Here is a 26186-nt window from a genome sequence, read left to right on the forward strand (position 1 = left end):
AGATAGCCCTACAACCAAAACCACAGGGAGTGAGATCAGGTGATCGTGCCGGCCAAGCATTTGGAAACGATCGGCTGATAATTCGATCAAATGTGTTTCGGAGAAGCAGGTGAACTTCAAGAGCGATGTGCGGTGGGGCCCCATCTTACATGAAAACTATTGAGTTCAGTGCTCTTTCTCCTGTAGGGCGGGTATGATTTTATTTTTTTTTTTTTATTTTATTTATTGCCAAATTATAGACCTGTTACCTGATGTTTAAAACAGGTCGTACATCTTACAATTTTCGTTTTTCATCTTTTTACAGTTTTCTTTCCTTTTGTTTTATCTACAACATTTACAAAGAATGATTCAAAATAACAATAATTTGAGTTTGAAATACAAATAAAATTTTGTTGCTTTTAAGAAGAATATAAAAAGAAGATAGGATAGATGAGAGATTTGTTAGTACCATCACCGAGTGTGACTGACGGTGAATACCTCGGAATGATTTCATCGAGCCGTTGACCGCCAGTCACACAGACACACACAAATGGTTAGTAGAGAAATAATTTTTCTTATCTTATTTGTTACTAATCCTATGTATTAACTACATTAGGTGCGCATCCATGTACAGCATTTGGTGTTTTCTTGGCTAGATTGCCAGCAATTTGCTTATTTACATTCACATGTCAGCTTCCTCCTCCTGTTCCTCCTCATTGTCACTATTTTCGCTGTAACTGTGGGTATCGCTGTCCATCCTCTGGAGATTTCTGTTACGCTGCACATAGGCATGTCTGTGATGTCGTGTCCGCATATACTCTTCATGTGTTGTTTTTGAAATACTGTTTGTCAGTTCGTTTAATTGTGCCCATTGTTCTTCGTCTCTTATTGCTGTGTATATATCTATGTCTGTATCTGTGTAATCTAAGTGTAGTGTATGTCTATTGTTCGCGTATTGCCCGCAGAAAAAGACAGTGTGTTCTGGGGAACCTTCTTCCCCGCATGTGCATATAGGTGTCTGCCTCAGACTCACGCGGTTTAGGTGCGTGGGATAAGGTCCGTGCCCGGTTAAGAAATGTACCATACTGCGGCTGGGTTCGATATGTCTCATTCTCAACCGCTCCCTTATGTCAGGGAGAAAGTCGTGCAGTCTACGTCCCTTATCACTTACATCCCACTCACCTTGCCATGTATCCAAACGCCAACTTTTAAAGTGACGTATCGTCTCTATGGGCACACCGGTTATTGTGTGTACCTTATCTAGTCTCCCCACCTTTAACCAGTACCTTGCAGCTCTGTATTTGATCGTGATATCTATGGGGCATATTCCGAGCAGCACACACAGTGCATCCGCTGACGTGGTACCGAACGCTCCAGATAGCCTAAGTAGGACACTTCTCTGCCCTCGTCTGACGGATGCTTTGTTGGTGACCACGTTCAGTCTATGTGCCCACGTGTGCTAGCTGCAAAGCTGAGTACTGATTCGAAGAGCGCACAGTGGTATGTACGTATGACTGGTAGAGGTAGTCTGTACTGTTTTGTATTTAGCCTCACCAGTTTGTGGAGTATTTTTTCTGCTTTGTCTGTTGTTAGCCTTATGTGTTCGTGGAAATTCAATTTTTCATCTATGTGTACCCCAAGATAGCGCGTAAAGCGTGCTCGTTTGATGTTTGTGTCCCCAATTTTAACCGAAGGATTCCTTTGGAGTGATCCTTTCAGTAAAGTGTATGTTGTTTTGTTTTCGGCTATCCTGAGTTTGTTGTTGTGACACCACTGAGTAATTGTTTGAAGTAATCCACTGGCTTTCTCTTCTAACTGGGCTCTGTTGTTTGCAGTGACTACAACTAATAGGTCATCTGCGTAGGCGACAATTCCGTCTGACCTGTCATCCCCATCCAGAAGTTGTAGGAGGGGTTCGATTGTTATGTCCCAGAAGATATACTAGCGATGCATATCACAGTAACGCTGGCCACTCGCACTGCACGCCTTTGGTCCTTGAGCGGCAACATGTTCAAAAAAGAATGGGCCAATGATGAAAGTAGCCGTGAAGTCATACCACACACTGACACGTTCACCATACAGAGGAAATTCATGCACAGTGAATGGCGGTGAAGATCCCTACACTCGGTGATTCTGTGTGTTCACCTTACCAGTCAGAGAAAAATTAGCTTCGTCTGTCCGTAGGATGGTCCACGCGCAGCCCTCGTCAACTTCAGCCATTGTGTGAAAGTTGAGAGCGAAGTCAACACGTCGTTGTGCGGCCTGTGGTGCAAGCTACTGTACGATACGGATCTTGTACGGATACCGTTTGAGAATGATTCGAAGCGCCTTCCGTACAGTGGACCAAGGGATGTTCAACTGTCGTGACGCAGCACGCGCACTGCCTGACGATCGGGAATTACGCGCAGCGCTGTCTGCCATAGCAACAGCGCTTTCATAAACCACCTGTGGTGAAACCGGTCGTCGGCCTCTTCCCGGAGCGACGCACAGTTCTCCAGTTGATTCCAACTTCTTCACCATGCTCCACACAGCAGGTGGAGAAAGAGGATCCTTTCATATTCCTTTCAGCCGGCGATATTCTCGAAGTGCAGCTGCAGCATTACTGTTGTTTAGATAATAGTGCTTCACCAATAATACCCTGCTCCTTTTGTCCAAGCGCATGTTGACACGTCAGCGAGTGCACTGCGACTGGCCAGGTGTGTGAGGGTATCAGTGATTGATCTGGGCACCTGGTGGACATACACTCCTGGAAATGGAAAAAAGAACACATTGACACCGGTGTGTCAGACCCACCATACTTGCTCCGGACACTGCGAGAGGGCTGTACAAGCAATGATCACACGCACGGCACAGCGGACACAGCAGGAACCGCGGTGTTGGCCGTCGAATGGCGCTAGCTGCGCAGCATTTGTGCACCGCCGCCGTCAGTGTCAGCCAGCTTGCCGTGGCATACGGAGCTCCATCGCAGTTTTTAACACTGGTAGCATGCCGCGACAGCGTGGACGTGAACCGTATGTGCAGTTGAAGGACTTTGAGCGAGGGCGTATGGTGGGCATGCGGGAGGCCGGGTGGACGTACCGCCGAATTGCTCAACACGTGGGGCGTGAGGTCTCCACAATACATCGATGTTGTCGCCAGTGGTCGGCGGAAGGTGCACGTGCCCGTCGACCTGGGACCGGACCGCAGCGACGCACGGATGCACGCCAAGACCGTAGGATCCTACGCAGTGCCGTAGGGGACCGCACCGCCACTTCCCAGCAAATTAGGGACACTGTTGCTCCTGGGGTATCGGCGAGGACCATTCGCAACCGTCTCCATGAAGCTGGGCTACGGTCCCGCACACCGTTAGGCCGTCTTCCGCTCACGCCCCAACATCGTGCAGCCCGCCTCCAGTGGTGTCGCGACAGGCGTGAATGGAGGGACGAATGGAGACGTGTCGTCTTCAGCGATGAGAGTCGCTTCTGCCTTGGTGCCAATGATGGTCGTATGCGTGTTTGGCGCCGTGCAGGTGAGCGCCACAATCAGGACTGCATACGACCGAGGCACACAGGGCCAACACCCGGCATCATGGTGTGGGGAGCGATCTCCTACACTGGCCGTACACCACTGGTGATCGTCGAGGGGACACTGAATAGTGCACGGTACATCCAAACCGTCATCGAACCCATCGTTCTACCATTGCTAGACCGGAAAGGGAACTTGCTGTTCCAACAGGACAATGCACGTCCGCATGTATCCCGTGCCACCCAACGTGCTCTAGAAGGTGTAAGTCAACTACCCTGGTCAGCAAGATCTCCGGATCTGTCCCCCATTGAGCATGTTTGGGACTGGATGAAGCGTCGTCTCACGCGGTCTGCACGTCCAGCACGAACGCTGGTCCAACTGAGGCGCCAGGTGGAAATGGCATGGCAAGCCGTTCCACAGGACTACATCCAGCATCTCTACGATCGTCTCCATTGGAGAATAGCAGCCTGCATTGCTGCGAAAGGTGGATATACACTGTACTAGTGCCGACATTGTGCATGCTCTGTTGCTTGTGTCTATGTGCCTGTGGTTCTGTCAGTGTGATCATGTGATGTATCTGACCCCATGAATGTGTCAATAAAGTTTCCCCTTCCTGGGACAATGAATTCACGGTGTTCTTATTTCAATTTCCAGGAGTGTATCATTACAGAATGGCTGAGAACGTGTTTCCCGTACACACCGACGTGTTGCTCATCAATGGTGAAACTGGACGAAGGTCAGCGCAACCGTGATTTGGGATGAGGAAAACCCACACCCTGCACACCCCCATAGATTTCAACATCGTTTCGGTATTAATGTGAGGGCTAGTATTATCCATGCTAATCTGACTGGCTTGCGTATTCTACTGCCCTGTCTAACGGGTCACAGCTACTTGGCCTTCCTGCAAGACGTTCTGGTGCGGCATTTGGGGGATGTGGCACTGTGTATTCACCCGATGATGTCGTTCCAGCAACGACCGCCAACATGGGGACAAGTGGATAGGTTGTAGTGGGCCGATTCGTTGACCACTGCGATCATCCGATTTAACACCTCTGGACCAATGTGGAGAGTAGTGTTTACGAGACTCTTGTGGGGTCACAGAACGATCTCCTTGCCCGTGGGTAATGGACGCAGCGAAGGCCATTCAGAGCACGCCTGGACTTTTGGGCCATATGTATGTGAATATTGCTCACTGTTACACTTTCTGCCATGAAACTCGTAGTCACCACGTCGAGCGTACGTTGTAGTCCACACAGGTACGAGTTGGTTGATGCATGTGCGGCGTATCTTTTGAGGTTCTTTCAAAGTCGTTTATCTTCAAAACGGCGCATTTCCGGAAATGGATTTATTGCAAAATATTGCTGTCCAGAGCGCCCTCTACAACAGCTGTACCTGTGTAATAGTGATTCTTAATTAGCCCGTATATGTAATTACGCAATGTTATCGTAATTCAGTTTCGGTTGAGTTTATTTATTTCTGTGTTAGGTATAAGGTGACTAGTTCATGTGAAGGTTTTGCCGGAACTGCAAGGTACTCGTAGTTAGAGTTGACATTTTCATGTGAAGTTCCTGTTTTGTTACCGGGGACAGTGTTAAATGGGTCTGAGCACTATGGGACTTAACTTCTCAGGTCAGCAGTCCCCTAGAACGTAGAACTACTTAAACCTAACTAACCTAAGGACATCACACACATCCATGCTCGAGGCAGGATTCGAACCTGCGACCGTAGCGGTCGCGCGGTTCCAGACTGCAGCGCCTAGAACCGCTCGGCCACCCCGGCCGGCGACAGTGTTAAACATTCTTATTGCGTTTAAACACACATGGTAAGATCTTGCAAATGTCATAATAATAAACCGCATTTTTAAGAAGATATAAATTGCTTTATTTTCGTAAGCAGGTAACTCCACAATGTAGCTTCTTTGAAAGTAGCCATACACGTCTTAAAAACGACGAAGACTTCGCCGTATCTTTTTGATGTACAGCGCAATAGCGGAAGCATACTTAAAACTTTGTAATCTACTTTCCTTATCCACAGTCCTTCTTATCCCATATAGATCTGAAATATCTTAAGTAGTGATGTAGTTGCAGACGCGCATACTCACAAAATAATTGTGTATGCGCAGCATAACAGTAGAAAATAAACGGCGAAAATAATCGATTTTACTGATCTGTTTAAATTTAAATAACAGGCGATACACTAGTATGAAGTATTCGGGAAGAGTTCACATATTATGAGCAACATGAATTCACTAGCTGAGTCAGAAGTATTTGGCGGTTAGTTGCTCATAGTGCTCTGCAGAGAATAAGTGGCAAATAATTTTAAACTGGTTTCGGAACAACCTTCCAGTAATATGTTAGAAACACTCTTAAAGCCTTTCTAAAATAGTGCTCTCATTTCCAGCTGTTGAATCTTAAATTTCTATCACTGACGTTTGTGATGTTTATTTCTTTTTTGCGGCAACATTCCTGAATATATGTTTCACGGAACTCTCGCGGCGTCAAATTTGTCGCTCTCGAGTTTTGGGAGACTTCCTCTGCCGTTATCGTCAGGAGATGTTCAAGTTGGTCGAATTACAGGGTAGTTATAATTGAACTTTCCCCATTTAACACGTCATAATACGGAACCTAATTACCGTACGAGTACCAAAAAATGGTTCAAATGGCTCTGAGCACTATGGGACTTAACATCTGTGGTCATCAGTCCCTAGAACTTAGAACTACTTAAACCTAACTAACCTAAGGACATCACACACATCCATGCCCGAGGCAGGATTCGAACCTGCGACTGTAGCAGTCGCGCGGTTCCGGACTGCGCGCCTAGAACCGCTAGACCACCGCGGCCGGCACGAGTACGAAACTTGCTAGCATTAATGTCCAGCACAAGGGAAAGAGAAATAATGCAAAATCCATTCAATTGAAACACTTTGGGTGCTACTACGGAACATTGTACCCTTACGTACTGTACTGGTACAAAAGTGTCTCAGTATGGCGCCCATCATTATCCAGAAGAGTCTGAAAGCGCAGGATTGCATTCTGCACAGCAGAACGAAGCTTGTCCGTAAGTATGCTGGCTACCTCTCTTAATATGCTGCACTTCAGATCAGAAAATGTGTGATGTTCCCCTGGTAAGCCCTATCATTCAGATAGCCCTACAACCAAAACCACAGGGAGTGAGATCAGGTGATCGTGCCGGCCAAGCATTTGGAAACGATCGGCTGATAATTCGATTGTTTCCAAATGTGTTTCGGAGAAGCAGGTGAACTTCAAGAGCGATGTGCGGTGGGGCCCCATCTTGCGTGAAAACTGTTCAGTTCAGTGCTCTTTCTCCTGTAGGGCGGGTATGATATACTGGCGATGCATATCACAGTAACGCTGGCCACTCGCACTGCACGCCTTTGGTCCTTGAGCGGCAACCTGTTCAAAAAAGAATGGGCCAATGATGACCGTGGCCGTGAAGTCATACCACACACTGACACGTTCACCATACAGACGAACTTCATGCACAGTGAATGGCGGTGAAGATCCCTACACTCGGTGATTCTGTGTGTTCACCTTACCGGTCAGAGAAAAATTAGCTTCGTCTGTCCATAGGATGGTCCACGGGCAGCCCTCGTCAACTTCAGCCCTTGTGTGAAAGTTGAGAGCGAAGTCAACACGTCGTTGTGCGTACTGTGGTGCAAGCTACTGTACGATATGGATCTTGTACGGATACCACTTGAGAATGATTCGAAGCACCTTCCGTACTGTGGACCACGGGATGTTCAACTGTCGTGACACAGCACGCGCACTGCCTGACGATCGGGAATTACGCGCAGCGCTGTCTGCCATAGCAACAGCGCTTTCATAAACCACCTGTGGTGAAACCGGTCGTCGGCCTCTTCTCCGAGCGACGCCCAGTTCTCCAGTTGATTCGAACTTCTTCACAATGCCCACACAGCAGGTGGAGAAAGAGGACCCTTTCATATTCCTTTCAGCCGGCGATATTCTCGAAGTGCAGCTGCAGCATTACTGTTGTTTTCATAATAGTGCTTCACCAGTAACACTCTGCTCCTTTTGTCCAAGCGCATGTTGACACGTCAGCAAGGGCACTGCGACTGGTCAGGTGTGTGAGGGTATCAATGATTGATCTGGGCACCTGGTGGACATACACTCCTGGAAATGGAAAAAAGAACACATTGACACCGGTGTGTCAGACCCACCATACTCGCTCCGGACACTGCGAGAGGGCTGTACAAGCAATGATCACACGCACGGCACAGCGGACACACCAGGAACCGCGGTGTTGGCCGTCGAATGGCGCTAGCTGCGCAGCATTTGTGCACCGCCGCCGTCAGTGTCAGCCAGTTTGCCGTGGCATACGGAGCTCCATCGCAGTCTTGAACACTGGTAGCATGCCGCGACAGCGTGGACGTGAACCGTATGTGCAGTTGACGGACTTTGAGCGAGGGCGTATAGTGGGCATGCGGGTGGCCGGGTGGACGTACCGCCGAATTGCTCAACACGTGGGGCGTGAGGTCTCCACAGCACATCGATGTTGTCGCCAGTGGTCGGCGGAAGGTGCACGTGCCCGTCGACCTGGGACCGGACCGCAGCGACGCACGGATGCACGCCAAGACCGTAGGATCCTACGCAGTGCCGTAGGGGACCGCACCGACACTTCCCAGCAAATTAGGGACACTGTTGCTCCTGGGGTATCGGCGAGGACCATTCGCAACCGTCTCCATGAAGCTGGGCTACGGTCCCGCACACCGTTAGGCCGTCTTCCGCTCACGCCCCAACATCGTGCAGCCCGCCTCCAGTGGTGTCGCGACAGGCGTGAATGGAGGGACGAATGGAGACGTGTCGTCTTCAGCGATGAGAGTCGCTTCTGCCTTGGTGCCAATGATGGTCGTATGCGTGTTTGGCGCCGTGCAGGTGAGCGCCACAATCAGGACTGCATACGACCGAGGCACACAGGGCCAACACCCGGCATCATGGTGTGGGGAGCGATCTCCTACACTGGCTGTACACCACTTGTGATCGTCGAGGGGACACTGAATAGTGCACGGTACATCCAAACCGTCATCGAACCCATCGTTCTACCATCGGTCGTTACCGTCAACCACATGCCTTTTTTAAAAGCAACACCTCGTGAGAAGCTAGCAGTGCCAAAAAAACAGCATCGCCTACTGACTGAACCATGTGCATCATCTCGTGTGCATTTCGTTTCGAGTATGTGCAGTTCATTAGCAGGTTTAGTTATAAACCCAGTCGAAGAGATAATGCAGGTGCTAGGTTTTTCACCACGTTCTGTAAACTTTCAGAAAAAGTTGTGAAGCGAAATAGAGATAAATTTATTTGTACTCATACGGTCCCAGGAAGCGTCTGAAAATATTCATGCAAAATTACTGTGTCATTGAGCAAATGAAAACACCACAGAGGGTAAGATAACTTGCACGTACAAAAATAAACATAAGTCTTTATAGAGGATAGTTGCAATTAAACTTTCGCTATTTGAGGGGGCCCATGAAAAACGAGTCATCGTAGGACAATGAAGCCTTGTGGAAACATTGGTACGCAAGAAAACAACGAGTAAACCGTTGAAAGAAACACATTTTAATGTCCAAGTGAGAGAGTAATTACTAGGATTACGTTCCAGGAACCAGTGATTGAGTAGGGAGTGAGAAAGGATTGTTGCATACCGCCAATGTTATTCAGTCGATATACTGAGCATCCAGTTACCAACCGTGAACAGGCAGGGTGACGACTCCGGCGAGCGACCAAATGGTGTAAATTTCCCTGAAGATGACCCCATCGCGGGTTGAAACCGGTTGGCGGCAAAATAAATAATGCGATTGTGACTGTCATTTTGAATAATTGAAATAATTTTCCGTCTACACTGGTTCAAGTAGAGAAATTTTCATTTTATTCACCCTCTACATTGACAGCCCGATAGATTTTTGACACTTATGGAGAAAAGATATGACGATAGAACATTTGGTAACAGATTTTGTACAAGTCCAAGTCCACATTCTGCACTCAATGGAAAGGTCATTTAAATTTCCAACCATACCACAATCGGAATACACACTGTAATAATTTTGAGTGAAGTTCAAAAATGGTTCAAATGGCTCTGAGCACTATGGGACTTAACATCTGAGGTCATCAGTCCCCTAGAACTTAGAACTACTTAAACCTAACTAACCTAAGGACATCACACACATCCATGCCCGAGGCAGGATTCGAACCTGCGACCGTAGCGGTCACGCATTTCCAGACTGAAGCGCCTAGAACCGCTCGGCCACACCGGCCGGCGAGTGAAGTTCCCCAGGTTGGACTGTAAACAGGGTAATCATCATAGGAGAGCCCGTACTAAGCATCTTCACTTCTCGCTATTGTTTACAGTAAAGGATCAAGAACTACGATTTAACGCCCCGTCGACTATGAGGTTATATAGGTGCACCATAAGCAGGAACGATGGTGAAGAACAACGAAGGAAATTGGAAAAAAGAGCCGTCTCTATTCCCGAATGCAGTAAGCACCAGAAACCTAAATCTCAGTGCTCGGAAGAGAATGTGACCCCCGCCACTGTCGAAATCGGGTTATTTAGCTACAGCATCACACTGCACAACTCTGCTAAAATGTTTAAATACTATTTCACAATGTTCTGCACTCTTAATTTGATAGGACAGCTACAGTATTATTCTGTAAAGTACCTCAATATTGTAAATTTACAGTGTCTCCTGGATTTCGTCATAGGGAAATTTATTTCAAAAAGACTCTCTGGGATTTCGTCATAAGCAAAAATTAATTCAAAAAGACTTCTTAAAAAAAAGTACCCATCATTGCCAATGATTCCACATTGAGCTTTAACAAAAATTGCACTTATGTTTGTTTCCTTAACGTGAAGATAATGCAGCAATTCCAGTATCTTGTAGCTCTGATAATTACCAGTATTATCAATGAACAAACACTTGAAAAGAACAGAGAATGTGACTGATGAAATAGATTTTTCCGGTATATTTTATTTATATCTAGCAAACCTTCTAAAGCAGTCGTGCACTCGGCTGTTATTGGGCGTACATTAAAATGGGAGCGTACATTGTATCCAGTGCTTGTACTTACCACTGAAGATTATTTTTATAAGTTCATGCACCTTATTTTCATCTGCCTTATGTCTCCTACGGTCGGGCCTTTGGGGTGTGCTCTGTCATCATAACTTTATACGTATTATAGTATCACAAATAACGGAGCAGGTCAGTACTGAATATGGGGAACGGCAACGAAATGCGTGTCCACTTAGTCTGAGGCGCTTCCTCAAGAAAGCACAAAGGTTCGGAAAATATTGAGCCCGTTGAAAATCAAATCGGCAGACCACCAGACTCAAGAGTTCTGTATGGGCAAAAATGGGCGGACACAGCCTTGGGCAACGTAATTAATTCTGAAGTGGGGCCATCTAATTCACATTCTGGCCACGGGTGTTAATGGAAAAGTTGCACCGATACGGTAGCTAGCGCACGGTTACTGTCGAAAATTACTCCAATTCAGTGTCTTAATTTAGAAAATTACTTGCTTTCGATGCTGGACGCGTGTGTCAGCTGTGCCGCTTCCATGATGAAGTGGAATTTGGAAACACCTGTTCCACATTTAAGCTACTAATTTCGGTTATTACGTATCTAATTGGTGGAAAGCGATACGAGATATGACTGATTGCCAACAGTTTCGAAACAACTTTGATGTTTCGCTTCTTTGATCTAAGCGAACAGCCGTCAATAGGACGATATTTTGGTCCGCGGGTATACTCTCGAATTATCCCACAAAAATAGGCGGTATACCTACAGGGCAAACATCACTGAACCATCATGAGCTTGCTAATAAAATAAACATACATGAAATTTTTAATGTAAACTGGAGCTGAAGATTCACCGGTGGTACATACGCTGTCGATACTTTTGTTTAAAAACGTAACCACTCGAAGCGAATGCATGACTATTTCGTACTTTCCGAACAAACTGAAAAAAAATTATTTCACAAAATTTTTTAGTGAGACTACAAACGACATTCCAGATCACAAAAGAAGGAAAGAAAAGAAATGCGGACTGTTAGTCATGGTGTTTGGCAGGGCTGTGACAGCCAAATGACTTTTAGTTATATAACAATGATATTATGAATTGCTGTAGTTTCTTTACAATTTAAACGGTCAGATACACTACTGATTTAATGCTTGGGGGGGGGGGGGGAAGTCGCTCGGTGGTCTTCGTTATTTTTAGTAGCTGAGAAGAAGATGGGAGAGTACTCTTATACTCGTAAAGAAAATGACGCTACAAAGAATACACCCATCTTGCCACTGAACTCTGCTAGCGACTTATTTTGTGGTAGTAAAGTGTAAAACAAACACCATCAACCTGTCGGAGTGGAATGACATTGCGGATTCAGTAAATCCAGTTTGATCCGAAAGTACAACTAAGTATCTCGTTCCTGTGCTCAGAAGTTGAGTCAGCCCCCACAGCCAATTAACGAACATCAGACATCAGACAACCTGGGCATGGTTATTAACCACCATCTTTTTCTCTTTCCTGTCCTTTGTCGCACATCGGCGCAGAGTCGGCATGATTGCTCCAAGGCAATGGTTCCCAACCTTTCTTAGACCCACTCCTGAGTGCAATCAAACATTAGCTAGTAGCGCTGCTCTTCCCCACCCCCATCCCCTGCTATCTTTTTCCCTCCCTTCCCCACATTATCACCAATTTTAGCACCCAACTAAGCTTTGGAATGAAAGACTTTCGTGGAACACTTTTATTTTTAAAACGATAAAAGATGAATGATATTTAGTTTGTATGTATGTGTGTGTGTGTGTGTGTGTTAGAATAGATGACTAGGAAATTCGTGGTGTGTCGCAAGTGCTACCCATAACTCCTTCTCAGGTAAGAAAGCTAGCTATCCACAGTGAGGGTGGACACAGGTTACAAAACATACTTCCCGTGCATTATTCCTCTCCACTGCGGCACTTGCTTGCCCTGCACGCTGCAACCCCATTTGAAATCAAACAAGTTCAGATGTGTACACTATACTTACTGTTCATAAATCACTTCATTACTGCATCTGTAACGAGGCATCCTCCTCTAGCATTACTTTTCCTCAACAGTAGTTGTCGAAACCAGTATTATTACTCGAATTTTGGACAGATCAATATTATCTGAGTTGCTTTTTTGAAAACTTTCATATAATTTTGTACACAGTATGTTTTATTTGAAGCTAAAATTTATGAAAAAGAAATACATAGTAAAATATTTTAGTTTTGATGTTATAATCGATACACACTAGTTCAAAATGTACAGTTACAATTATTATTATTATTATTATTATTATTAGAAACATTTGAAATTACGAATTATTTGCACAGTTAAAATTTCTATTATTCATTACTCAATCCTGTACTGTTTACTTTCTTTATTTCTGGATTCATTTATCAACTAATAATCGAAATTAATAATGTAACGAAAACCAGTAGGAATTCATTTGTAAGAAAAATTGTAAGCCCTTTGGACTATTGTTATTTCCTCAGAGTGTAGGAGGCGTAAGCGTTCCTCTGATGTGATGGGAATTATTTTTGTATAACAGGTGCGAACAATGTAATTTCGTCTTTGTTAATGTGAAAAATCGTAATACTGTCTGATATATATAACCTGAGAAAATTAGTGGAAAATAAACTAACGTAAAAAAAAATCTGCAACAACAATCTTCAAATTTATTTAGTTCAGACCAACAGTGAAGACCTGATGTTAGATTTTCAGCTTCAAGAATCAGACCCTAGACAAGAAGAACTGTAGCCGTTCCAACACGACAAGCTAGGTAAACTTGAAAGTTTATTGTAATCTTCGTGCCTCTCAAATCTTCATAAAAGACTTCGCTTGTTAATTACTTGGAAGGAGGGGGTTGATTACAAATCCATAACTTCGGATGTGACAAAACTGGACGACTTCAGGCTGTTAATGTTTTATGTCTAGCGATTCTAATAGTAGTAATAATAATAATAATAATAATAATAAAACTATGTACAGCACTGTAGTAGCGTTTATGTAGTTACTGCTGTTCGTGGTGTCAATTAATTTATTTATATGTTTCGAGGCGAGTAATGAAGCAATTTATGGATTAGTGCTGATACTACTTACAACTTGTAGAAGACATTTTTTGAGATATTTAGCATCAGTTACGTATATGTCTCACAATTTGTCATCAGCAATGTACGGAACAAAGGACAACATGTGTGTGTAATGGGTGGGCTATGTGAGGAACCTGTAACCTCCACTGCATTAATGCTACTGATTGAGAAAAAGTAATTCTTGATAACTTATATAATCAGTATTAGAGTCTTACAAAATCGTGATAACAGTGATAATCTTTCGAAAATAATTTAGTTTCATACAGGAAACAGAATCGTATCATATTGTTACAAATAAGCCCTCGGTCACAAATATTAAGTCAAAATTGACCTGGTTTCGACGCTATTATGAGCGTCGTCTTCAGAATTAGACTAACTGTACTAAAACATTAGGTATATAGTACATTAATAAAATTAATGTTTGTACTGACTCGGAAAGATGCAGTACTTACAAGTCACATATTAAAAAAGATCTAAGCCGGGAAGGCGACGTCATGAACACTTGTGAGATGGCTGCTCGTACTGTGAACAAGGGTTGCAACAAGTCCTTGGCGGCTCGCCATCTCACAAGTGTTCATGACGTCGCCTTTCCGGCTTAGATCTTTTTTAATATGTGACTGCATCTTTCCGAGTCAGTACAAACTTTAATTTTATTAATGTACTATATACCTAATGTTTTAGTACAGTTAGTCTAATTCTGAAGACGACGCTCATAGTAGCGTCGAAATCAGGTCAATTTTGACTTAATATTTGTGACCGAGGGCTTATTTGTTACAATATAATTCTGACACGGTCGCTGAACCTTAGCAGCTATGTTCAAAGTTTTACAGAATCGTATCGTTTAGTTTTTCCCTCTCGGGGAATCACATTTTACCCTTGAAGGGGTAATTACCCACAGGTTGGTCACCACTGCTCTAAGGTGTGGCCAGATGCCCTTTCTGTCACCAGGCCAAGCCCAAGGGACGGAATATGTGTAGTCCGACTGTCTGTGTGCAGTGTCGTTGACGTGCAAGTGAACAAAAACGTTCTAAATGTTTTCAAATCGTGTAACTGAGGCGAGACTTCCGCACGAACCCAGCCTCCACCTAGCGGGATGTGAGAAATCGCCTAAAATACACATCTAGGGCGGCCAGAAAACGGACCTTCGGCGTTAATCCGGCGGGTGGATTCGATTCAGAATGGTGCACCTGCGAGTCCCATAAGAGGTTCTTTGACATGCACGGCTGTCCATGTGCCCATAATCCTCTGTGTATTTAATTTGTCATTGAGGCAGAACACATTACACGAAGTCTTGTAGAAAGACCACATACCAGCCGCTACAAATATTTCAATAAAATCTGTTACACAAAGAGCACCAAGCAGACAGAAACTGACCTTTTTTTTTTTTCAAGAATTATCTCATCAAAATAATACATATTGTTTAAATGAATAAGATGAACTTACTATCGAGTGTGGCGCCGTGGAATCTCAATTATGGAGCACGTTTACGTTTGTGCTGGCGCCCTCCTCCACCAACCCAAACCTCTCCCCCCCCCCTCCCTATCGCTATTCACAGTATTGCAGTCGTCTTGGATACAGCGAGACAACAAGCCATGCTGTTGCAGCGCGACACAACAGTTCGCTGTACAGTGATACAACTTGAAAGCGGTGATAACCTGAACCCTGCTCAGCTCTGCTGGACTAAGCAGCGGATAAGACCTTCCGAGTGAGCCATGTAGGGCGTGCCGCCAGGTCTTGTTTACCTGCCAGAACCGCTGACTTAGGATTTCGCTCCCGAGCAGCAGAGCCTGAGTAGACAGCTGGACGTTGTATGTCGGAAGCCGATTGCAGCTGGACTTGGCTTCGGCAGTATTGAGCTCAACAGGCGACATCAACTTGCGCCAGTGCCGGAGACCATCGTGGGCAGTGGCAGACAGCCTTGGGCTCGTCGCTGGGCCCGGTTGGCTGGCTGGTTGATTCATTTGGGGGAGGGGACTAAAAAGCGGAGACCTCGGCCCAATCGGATTGGGGAAGGATGGGAAAGGAAGTCGGCCGTGCCCTTTCAAAGGAACCACACCAGCCTTTGCCTGAAGCGATTTAGGGATATCACGCTGGGCCTGGCATGGCGCGCCGGCTGTGCTTCTCTTCCTTATTGACATAGCTGGCCAAGGGGTTGGCCGTAGTCATAAGCTGAAGATGCTGCAGTGGAGTAAGACTGACGAAATGGGACACACGCTAGAGAAGCAAGTAAATGCCGTAGAGTCCGAGAGATTAATGGGGGCAGCAGAGCACCATGGAGTGCGGCCGTCTGTCATGTGGAAATCGTTTGGCTGGTACAGCAGGTGGAGTTTCCTCCATGCACTAAGAAGATACAGTAATTGGAAGCCAGGGACGAATTGCAGTTGCTGTTACGTCGATTTTAAATCAAGGCATAAAAATGACATGTGCAGCTGAGTGTCCCCACAACTGCGCTTGTGCTTGCATTACTGTGTGACAAGGATTTGAACTGAGCCATGCACTGAGCCATTAATGACAAAGAAATGAGTCTTATCCATAAAATTGGATTCCACAGTGTTTCAAATCTGAAAGAAGGGGTGTAAATTAAAATCTCTTTGTGATGTGATCTCTGCCATTTGCCTGTCTTCCTTCTTTTGTCACTTTATATATTACCTTTCTACCTCCTGGCACTGTACTGTTAAGATGCACACTTTATTGTAAATTAAATGAAAATAATCATTCATTCCTTGAACAAACATTGCGTTATAATCTTTCATTTATTCTAATGCCACCTTCATATTCTACTAAAAAGTTATGTTACAAAATGTGGGTGATTCTTGCTCGATGAACGGTAATAACAGGGTTAGGCGAAATTTGTATAGCTGCCATTACGATCATCTTACAAGATAACTACGAACTGTAGTAATTACTTAGAACCTGCATATCTTTTGATTAAAAATGTCCGACTGCCCAGTGGAAATCAAATTAGGGCACTTGAGGTATTCCAAATCGTCACAGTCTTGAAAATAAGAAGCCAAGCCGAGAGAATTACATTTTGTGTCTTACAAATTTTAAATCCGTAGACATATCGTCAGTTTAACTCTCCCGGATTCTATTACATCGAGTTAAAATCAGCCTAGATTGATTTATACATATCTGTTGTCCGTCTGTTGTGTTTCATGTGTTGGTTGTAGGTAAACGTTGTATTTCTGATGAACTGGCGTTATTGTGCAGTATTATCTCTGTGTCCCTTTTAATCTTAGTTTCCGGAGGCCAAAGACATATTTCCTATCAATAATTTGTATACACGAATCATAAGTGAAGTACCCCCGTATGTTTTTTAATACCCTTTTGAAGTTTTTATTATTTGATTACTGGGACGGGGGTCTTTTTTTGTTTCTTTTTGTTTTATATGGCCTCCAGAGTTTGTACTATATTTAGCCATGGATAGCACATGTTTCTGTAGAATACATAATCGTACAAAGAAAATACAAAAACACATGTTTGCAGAACTGAAAGCTCAAGCCGTCAACTTTTTCCACAGCAGATGTTCAACAAATAGAATAATAAGTAAACTAGACGTACTTACGTAGTTAATTCACGCTACTTCCCAAATTTAATAACACGTGACACAGATCAACGAAAATATGAGTTTTTCCTTATACTCTTAAGAAAAATGACCATCACTTTATAATGGCCAATTTCTTTAAAAACGAAAAGAGAAGACTCTGATTGAGGGAGAAGGTAACCCAAAGTCATCAAAGTCTGCAAAAATTTTGATCGTTCATTGTCAAATTTGGAAAATGAAAACATGTTGTGGTTTACATGAGCTTTTTACGCGCAATCACACACGTGCAGGGAAATCCCAAATGTTGCTTCTATACAAATGTAGGGGAAACGAAACATGGTTAAAGCTGCGTCGAATGATGGTGGAAATCGTAGATCGGTCCAAATGCGTCCTCGTAAATCAAGGCCTTGTAGTAGCTTGAGGGTGTAATGCCGCGTAATATCCATCTTTCGTTTGTTGAGACACGTCACACATCTCTTGCCATTGCAGTTTTCCTATGCTCTTGACTTCACATAAGCAGTCTGCATACGCAATTTCACATGGAGAACAGTTCCTGTAGATGCAGCTTCCTTCGCTAATACATCAGCTTCCTCATTATAGCGGATGCCAAAGCAGGACTGCACTCAGAGCACAATGATTGTCTGCCCTCTCCGTTTACAGGGAATACATTCCAGTACTACATACAAAATATAATGGTTGGTAGTTTTATTCCGTTTTCGGAATTGAATACTTTTGAGAACACTCTGGTAGCGGGGCACGATTAATATATTTGAGAAGGAAGCTGAAGATACAAGCACTCGGCAGTTGGATGTACCTCCATGTCGGGGTTGCAACAGAATTAAGTCATCAAATAGTATCAACCTTCGTAGAAACTTTAACTACAGCCAAAAATCGTATCTTCTGTAAGGAACCACAATAAGGAAGCTAAGAAGCACATTTATTACAACGACAGGCCTGGAATCTCATTGTCTGGAGCAGAATTGTCTTCAGTGATGAGTCCTGTTTCGAACTGAGCTCCGATGAGCATCAAAGATGGTTCTGGAGACGCCACGGATACTATCCTGCCTACTTGAATAATGATAATAAAACCAATAGCTATATTGGAATACAACGTCGTTTATGCTTTTTAACACATGCTACCAGTTTCGACTTCACCTTCGGGCCCCAAGCATAACCTGGCATCCTCAACCGCAGTGACAACGACCAACGAAATCTTCAAATGGGAACAGTTATCAAGCAAGTACGCCAGCACATGTTTGATGACTGTTCCCATTTGCAGACTTCGTTGGTCGTTGTCACTGCGGTTGCGGATGGCCAGGTTATGCTTGAGCCTGAAGATGATGCCATTTGGTCGAAACTGGCCTCATGTGTTAAAAAAATAACGACTTTAGATTACAATACAGCTGTTGGTTTTTTTATCATTATTCAAGTACTTCATGTCCAGCTGCCGTCCCATTTTCCTTGACGGATTACCAGAGGCCATCCTGACTGTCGCCCACAATACGCCCCGAAAACAAGGTTTGATGGTCAGCGGTGCCACTTGTTTCTATGGTAAGGCCCCTTTGGTTGTCATCCCCGACACCCTTGCACCTCAGCGGGCGTCGACTACATTCTATTATCCGTTTTGTTGACCACCCTGGTTTTACATTTCAGCAAGATAATGCCCTCCCGCACACGGTAAGAGTTTCTACTGTTTGTCTTCGTGGTTGCCAAACCCTACCTTGGCCAGCAACGTTGCCGATCTCTCCCCAGTTGAGGACGTTTGAAATGGTTCAAATGGCTCTAAGCACTGTGGGACTTAACATCTGAGGTCATCAGTTCCCTAGACTGAGAACTACTTAAACGTAACTAAGGATATCACACACATCCATGCCCGAGGCAGGATTCGAATCTGCGACCGTAGCAGCAGCGCGGATCCGGAATGAAGCGCCTAGGACCGCTCGGTCATAACGGCCCGCGTACGTTTGAAGCATTACGGGCAGGGTCCCCCAACCAGCTCGTGATTTTGACGGTCTAACACACCAATTGGTCAGAATTTGGCACGATATCTCTTAGGACATCCAATAACTCTCCCATCAATACCAAGCCGAATAACTGCATCGGGGCCAGACATCATCCAATGCGTTACTAACTTGCTCAGTTTCGGAGTTGTTTATCTTGAATAAACCACCCAATCTTTCTGAAATTGTGACAATTTGTTTGTCTGTTGATGGACATCACATCTACCGAATTCCGTCTGATTCGGATAATTCTTTCGTGGAGTATTCTTTTAACTTTTGTTTGAGAATGTACCTATGTACGTGATGTGATACCCATATTTTCACGTTTGATTGTGCTACCCCTATTTATTACTATTTCAGTAAGATGTTTCTGTTTCATTGACATTCTCAATTCCTTTAAATCAATTTACGTGATCGTATGGGGTGCTTCCATTCTCTGCAGCTCACCAGAAATCGGACTGTAGCATCAATGGGTATGCTAAACAGCGCAGCTGTCACTGCGCATTGTGTACTAAATTTCTCATCGTGTACCTCCAAATCGCCTACAAATGTAATCACCCATTTTTCTCCTACTATACTACATACGCACGGAAAGTATACTACTGACCATTAAAATTGCTACACCACGAAGATGACGTGCTACAGACGCGAAATTTAACCGACAGGAAAAAGATGCTGTGATATGCAAATGATTAGCTTTTCAGAGCATTCACACAAGGATCGCGACGGTGGCGACACCTACAACGTGCTGACATGAGGAAAGTTTCCATCCGATTTCTCATACACAAACAGCAGTTGACCGGCGTTGCCTGGTGAAACGTTGTTGTGATGCCTCGTGTAAGGAGGAGGAATGCGTACCATCACGTTTCCGACTTTGATAAAGGTCTGATTGTAACCTATCGCGATTGCGGTTTATCGTATCGCGACATTGCTGCTCGCGCTGGTCGAGATCCAACGACTGTTAGCAGAACATGGAATCGGTGGGTTCAGGAGGGTAATGCGGAACGCCGTGCTGCATCCCAACGACCTCGTATGACTAGCAGTCAAGATGACAGGCATCTTATCCGGATGGCTGTAACGGATCGTGCAGCCACGTCTCGATCCCTGAGTCAACAGATGGGGACGTTTGTAAGACAACAACCATCTGTATGAACAGTTCGACGACGTTTGCAGCAGCATGGACTATCGTCACAGAGACTATGGCTGCGGTTACCCTTGACGCTGCATCAGAGACAGGAGCGCCTTCGATGATACACTCAACGGCGAACCTGGATGCACGAATGGCAAAACGTCATTTTTTCGGATGAATCCAGGTTCTGTTTACAGCATCATGATGGTCGCATCCGTGTTTGGCGACATCGCGGTGAACGCACATTGGAAGCGTGTAATCGTCATCGGCATACCGGTGTATCACTCGGCGTGATGGTATGGGGTGCCACTGGTTACACGTCTCGGTCACCTCTTGCTTGCATTGACAGCACTTGAACAGTGGACGTTACATTTCAGATGTGTTACGACCCGTGGCTCTACTTTTCATTCGATCCGTGCGAAACCCTACATTTCAGCAGAATAATGCACGACCGCATGTTGCAGGTCCTGTACGGGCCTTTCTGGATACAGAAAATGTTCGACTGCTGCCCTGGCCAGCACATTTTCCAGATCTCTCACCAATTGAAAACGTCTGGTCAACGGTGGCCGAGCAAGTGGCTCGTCACAATACGCCAGTCACTACTCTTGATGAACTGTGGTATCATGTTGAAGCTGCATGGGCAGCTGTACGTGTACACGCCATCCAAGCTCTGTCTGACTCAATGCCCAGGGGTATCAAAGCCGTTATTACGGCCAGAGGTGGTTGTTCTGAGTACAGATTTCTCAGGGTCTATGCACCCAATGTGCGTGAAAATGTAATCACGTGTCAGTTCTAGTATAATATATTTGTCCAATGAATACCCGTTTATCATCTGCGTTTCTTCTTGGTGTAGCAATTTTAATGGCCAGTAGTGTAATAATCTGTTATTTTCTATCCTACGTTTGATGGTATTTTAATAACCTGTAGTGTGCTACGATGGGTACTGCCCATGTCTTAAATGCCGAGGCAGACCCCTGGCCAATCTAGGAGGTAGGCAGCAGGCTGTATTCATAATTCAAGTATAGACAGTCTGTTGTTAATATCTGTGTACAGATGAGAGCACGTGTTGAAACGGCTATCTGTTGACGCACTCACGAAGCATCAGTGCGGAAGCACCCGGTGTCTTGTGGACAGTCCACTCTTTCCGTTGGACAGGGAGAACATTAGCGACGAGACAGCACAATGGGAAAAGCGGGATTCCGCAACGTCGGGAAGTCGTAAAGCACAGCGCTGACTTCCGCGTGCGGCGGCGCCTAGACCCCGGCGCTCTCCAAACAGCTGACGGACGACACGCGTGGGCGACTGGGCCGCTCCCTGGGACAGCGGCCGTGCGTTACGCGTATTTCTGCACGCAGCTGCAGTGCGTCGACCCGCTACGCACGCGGCACATTACGCGGCGCGTGGGCGCATGAGCCAGCACCAACCAGATCGGCGCTTCACGGCCGAGGCTGTCGCGCCTCCCGTAAACATTCGTTTATATCTGCTGCATTAGCTGCAGCCGAAAGTGCTCCAGGACGCCGACGTGCAAAGTGGTGCATTTTACGCTCTGAAATATTCGGCTTGAAATGTGGATCACTTGCTTTTAATGCAGTGAGGCCGGGAAAAACGCGTCAGCATCGAAAATAGAGCTTGCAGCAACATCCTCGTGCCAGAACTTTCTTATCTTTTACTGTTTCTAAAGTTAGCGTGTGGTGCTGCAGATGTAGACACTAAAAAAAAAAGCATTCCCTATTTTTAATGTTTACGCATCATGGCGCACAACGTAATTCAGTGATTTTCAAATACTGTCAATAATTCGTGCCCCACTGTTTGTAGATATCAATCGAAAATCAAATTGTACAGCTATCTGCTGCTATGACGACACTCTTGCTATTAATTTCTACTGTTGTTGCCGTTCTTTGTGACCGAGCGGTTCTAGGCGCTTCAGTCGGGAACCGCGCTGCTGCTACGGTCGCAGGTTCGAATCCTGCATCGGGCATGGATGTGTGTGAAATTCTTAGGTCAGTTAGGTTTAAGTAGTTCTAAGTCTAGGGGACTGATGACCTCCGATGTTAAGTTCCATAGTGCTTAGAGCCATTTGAACCATTTTTCTACTGTTGCTAAACATCATCAGGCATGAGATATTTTTCAGTCGTAGTACCTGTGTGAATTCAAGCGTGCACTTTTAAGTCATCTCAACACAATGGGAAATACATCAGTTTCCACATCAGGTCGAAAACACCGGTTATATATATTAAGTTCTTAAGTTCATTTTGTATTTTTGAGGTTATGTAGAGTGGAATACAAAGTGCTGTACGAAACCCACAAATAGTGCGATCGAAATACTTTTTTCTCCCCGGTTGTATTTAGTACAAGTAGAAACTGAAAAAAAAATGATAAAGCCTTTCATAGCATCTGACGGTGCAGTAATATAATAATCGTAGAGCATTGCATTGCAATCTGAAAACATCAGAGAAATTTCGGTACTGACGATTCAATAAACATGAAATAGCTGAATAAAAAAAAAGGTAATAGCTAGTTGGATAAAGAGAACATGCAACTAGCAAATTTCAATAATGCCAATATTGCAAAATGTGAAATGCACGAATGAACGAACGGATACAGGCAGCAGAGAAAAAATTTCTGTTAGAAAAGCAGCGTGTCGAAAATTATTTAATCGATACTTTATTAATTATGAAATATCTGTATTTACATTTTTCCGTGTGATTCCAAGACGACTGGAGATGCCGATTATCTCGTTTCGACGCACAAGTACTTAAGTAATTTTGTATAATTTCGGTCACTATGCGTCACTCCACATTTACGAAATATTAAATTTGATATGCTGGTTGCCTTTCTTTGATGTTGGTCCCCCTCGCCTGTATGGAGCAGGAAGGTTGCCTGGCGATTAAGCAGGTGCTGGAAACATAAGAACGTCGTGTCTTTCCTTGCGAACTCACGTTGCATGACATTATTTCCACATAAGACCGATACAACTTGTTCGTCTCTTTAATTTGCTCCTGATTCCAAGGCTGTGTGCTGGAAACGGAAATATCATCCGCCTGAAGTCACGTTTATTTCTCTTGGATCCGACATCGGGCTCCATCCCGAATTGTCTAGTCAAAGGAAACTCGCAAAGAATCTCCAGTTAGGTGTCATATTAAAATTTCATTCTGAGTGCCTATTGACTTTTACTAGGACTTCGGCTTTCGAAGGATCTAAAATAAATAAATAGAAATTGGGCGCCGTTAGCGAAGGGTACGTGGAAAATTATACGCGTTTCTTTACAAGACACGTTTGATTGTTTAAATTTATAACTGATCATAGTGTAGCCCATTTTTGTCTCTAACTGCTAAAGTGTATGGCTTTATCCATAATATGTTATGTATATTTCTTCCGACCTGAAGTGATCACAGAATGCAAGCTAGTTAACTGCCTCGAATAGTGAAGTTACAGAGCGGGTGTTACGAAATCACGTTAATCAATTCACCAATTATGCGCATCTATATATACTGAGATAACAAAAAATACATGTTTCCCGTCGCAGCTTACACTAGCAGTTACGAAAAAAAAATACTTTGCCGTGTTAGTCTTCTTTCCGCAGCAATGGGTGGATAAAAATGTAAATGTACTTGACTCTTTTCCATCGTGTGCAAGATTCAGGAAACTTTATTGTTGTACCACCTTGTATGACACCTTTCATGACACCCCTGCAACACTATACCTAAGGGGGACTCAGATGAATCCGACAGCACATGGTGGCCACGAAAAGGTCATCTGATTATTACATCAAAGATTCATAAGAATAATCGTCCTGTACTCGTATCAAATGAGTTCCTTATTTTGCAATAGAATATTGTGAATGATGAGTCGTATCACCTTGCTTTATGCCGTCTGTTGCAACACTTGATTGAAGAGTTCTTCGCAAACAGCACACAGCATGTCACTAGCACGGGAGATAAATGTGTTAACGTAAAAGTAACTTTGGTGTATCCCAGTATCACACTAGACAGGGTGAGTCACTAAGTATCGCCACCTGGAATAATTCCGAAAGTATGATAGTAGCTGAAAAGTTTGTGGGACAAATGTTGCATGGGACAACGGGGGCCATAATATGACGTTGGTTCTTTGTTGCTAGGTGGGGTCGCGTCAGAGACATGAAGGTAAACTTCTTTTCTTTTTTTTTATGGGATGCTATAGTTTAGTGCTTGTTTTCTGACAGCGTCTATCGAGACGAATCCAATGTTGTGTAACAGTAGGGTCTTTGAAGGTCAACGAAATTCACAAAGGTGGCATGAACGTCCATTTACAGAAGGTGTTCGAAGTGATGACCATTGGTATCAGTGCAGTGCTGCAATCTTCTTATCATGGATTGAGTGGTATTCCTTATCACATCGCCACTTACCGAAGCACGTGCTCTGACAATTCTCACTCGTGTATCATGCAACTAGTAAATACTCGCCGAATACGGCGTATCCATCTAACGTGCCATGGACACATAAACACCATTCGACGGTTTCACAATACAACACTAATAGGAACGGTAAGAGTATAATCGTCGATTCAAGCGTATGTGAATGATGTATTCCTTTGAAGAACAAGTCGATATGCTTCTCATTTACGGAGAATGCCAACGAAATTCAGTGAGAGCTAGAGACTTATACGCTGAAAGATATCCTTAAAGTACTCACCCTGCACGTCGTACACATCAATATGTGCACGATAAACAGAGAACTATTGTATCTTTAACGCATCTGAAACATATCCAGCAAAGGAAAGTTACTAACGAGGAAAGGGAAATTGGTACGCTTGCCACTGTGGTTCGAGATACTTGTGTTAGTTCGCGTCAAATCGCAAGGGAATCTGGCTTGAGCCAGAGTAGTGTTGTTCGTGTTCTGCATCGCCATAAATATTATCCTTACCGTATCAGTCTCCAGGAAGAATTAACTGGTACGGTTGTATGCGTCGCATTGTATTCTGCTGATGGTTCAAATTCAAATGGCTCTGAGCACTACGGGACTCAACTGCTGAGGTCATTAGTCCCCTAGAACTTAGAACTAGTTAAACCTAACTAACCTAAGGACATCACAAACATCCATGCCCGAGGCAGGATTCGAACCTGCGACCGTAGCGGTCTTCTGGTTCCAGACTGCAACGCCTTTCACCGCACGGCCACTTCGGCCGGCTCTGCTGATGGGCTCAACTTCAGATTCAGAGGGTTGACACATTTAATTTGATTTTGTTTACTGAAGAGGCTACATTCACGAACCCTGAAAATGTCAGTTTGCATAACATGCATTATTGGGCAACTGAAAATCCATGTTGGCTGCGGCAAGTTGCACACCAAAAACCGTGGTCGGTGGATGTATGGTGTGGGATTCTGGAGGAAATACTTATAGGTCCCTATTTTATCGACGGAAATCTTAATGGTAGCAAGTACACCACATTCCTTTAAGAAACATTAGGTCTGAAACTTTCTGGCAGATTAAAACTGTCTGCTGGACCGAGAATCGAACTCGGGACCTTTGCCTTTCGCGGGCAAGTGCTCTACCAACTGAGCTACCCAAGTACGACTCACGCTCCGTCCTCACAGCTTTACTTCTGCCAGTACCTCGTCTCCTACCTTCCAAACTTAAAAGAAGCTCTCCTGCGAACCTTGCATAACTAGCACTCCTGAAAGGAAGGATATTGCGGAGACATGGCTTAGCCACAGCCTGGGGGATGTTTCCAGAATGAGATTTTCACTCTGCAGCGGAGTGTGCACTGATATGAAACTTCCTGGCAGATTAAAATTGTGTGCCGGACCAAGACTCGAACTCGGTATCCGCGTCGAGTTCGAGTCTCGGTCCAGCACACAGTTTTAATCTGCCTGGAAGTTTCATATCAGTGCACACTCCGCTGCAGAGTGAAA

General features: G+C 44.6%; 1 protein-coding gene across 1 annotated transcript in view; it reads right to left on the reverse strand.

The window, feature by feature from the left end:
* Positions 1 to 26186, reverse strand: part of LOC126092161 (uncharacterized) — a 1357798-nt gene that overhangs the window by 505260 nt on the left and 826352 nt on the right. The window lies entirely within an intron of this gene.

Source organism: Schistocerca cancellata, chromosome 7 (assembly GCF_023864275.1).
Source record: "Schistocerca cancellata isolate TAMUIC-IGC-003103 chromosome 7, iqSchCanc2.1, whole genome shotgun sequence".
Lineage (NCBI taxonomy): Eukaryota > Metazoa > Arthropoda > Insecta > Orthoptera > Acrididae > Schistocerca > Schistocerca cancellata.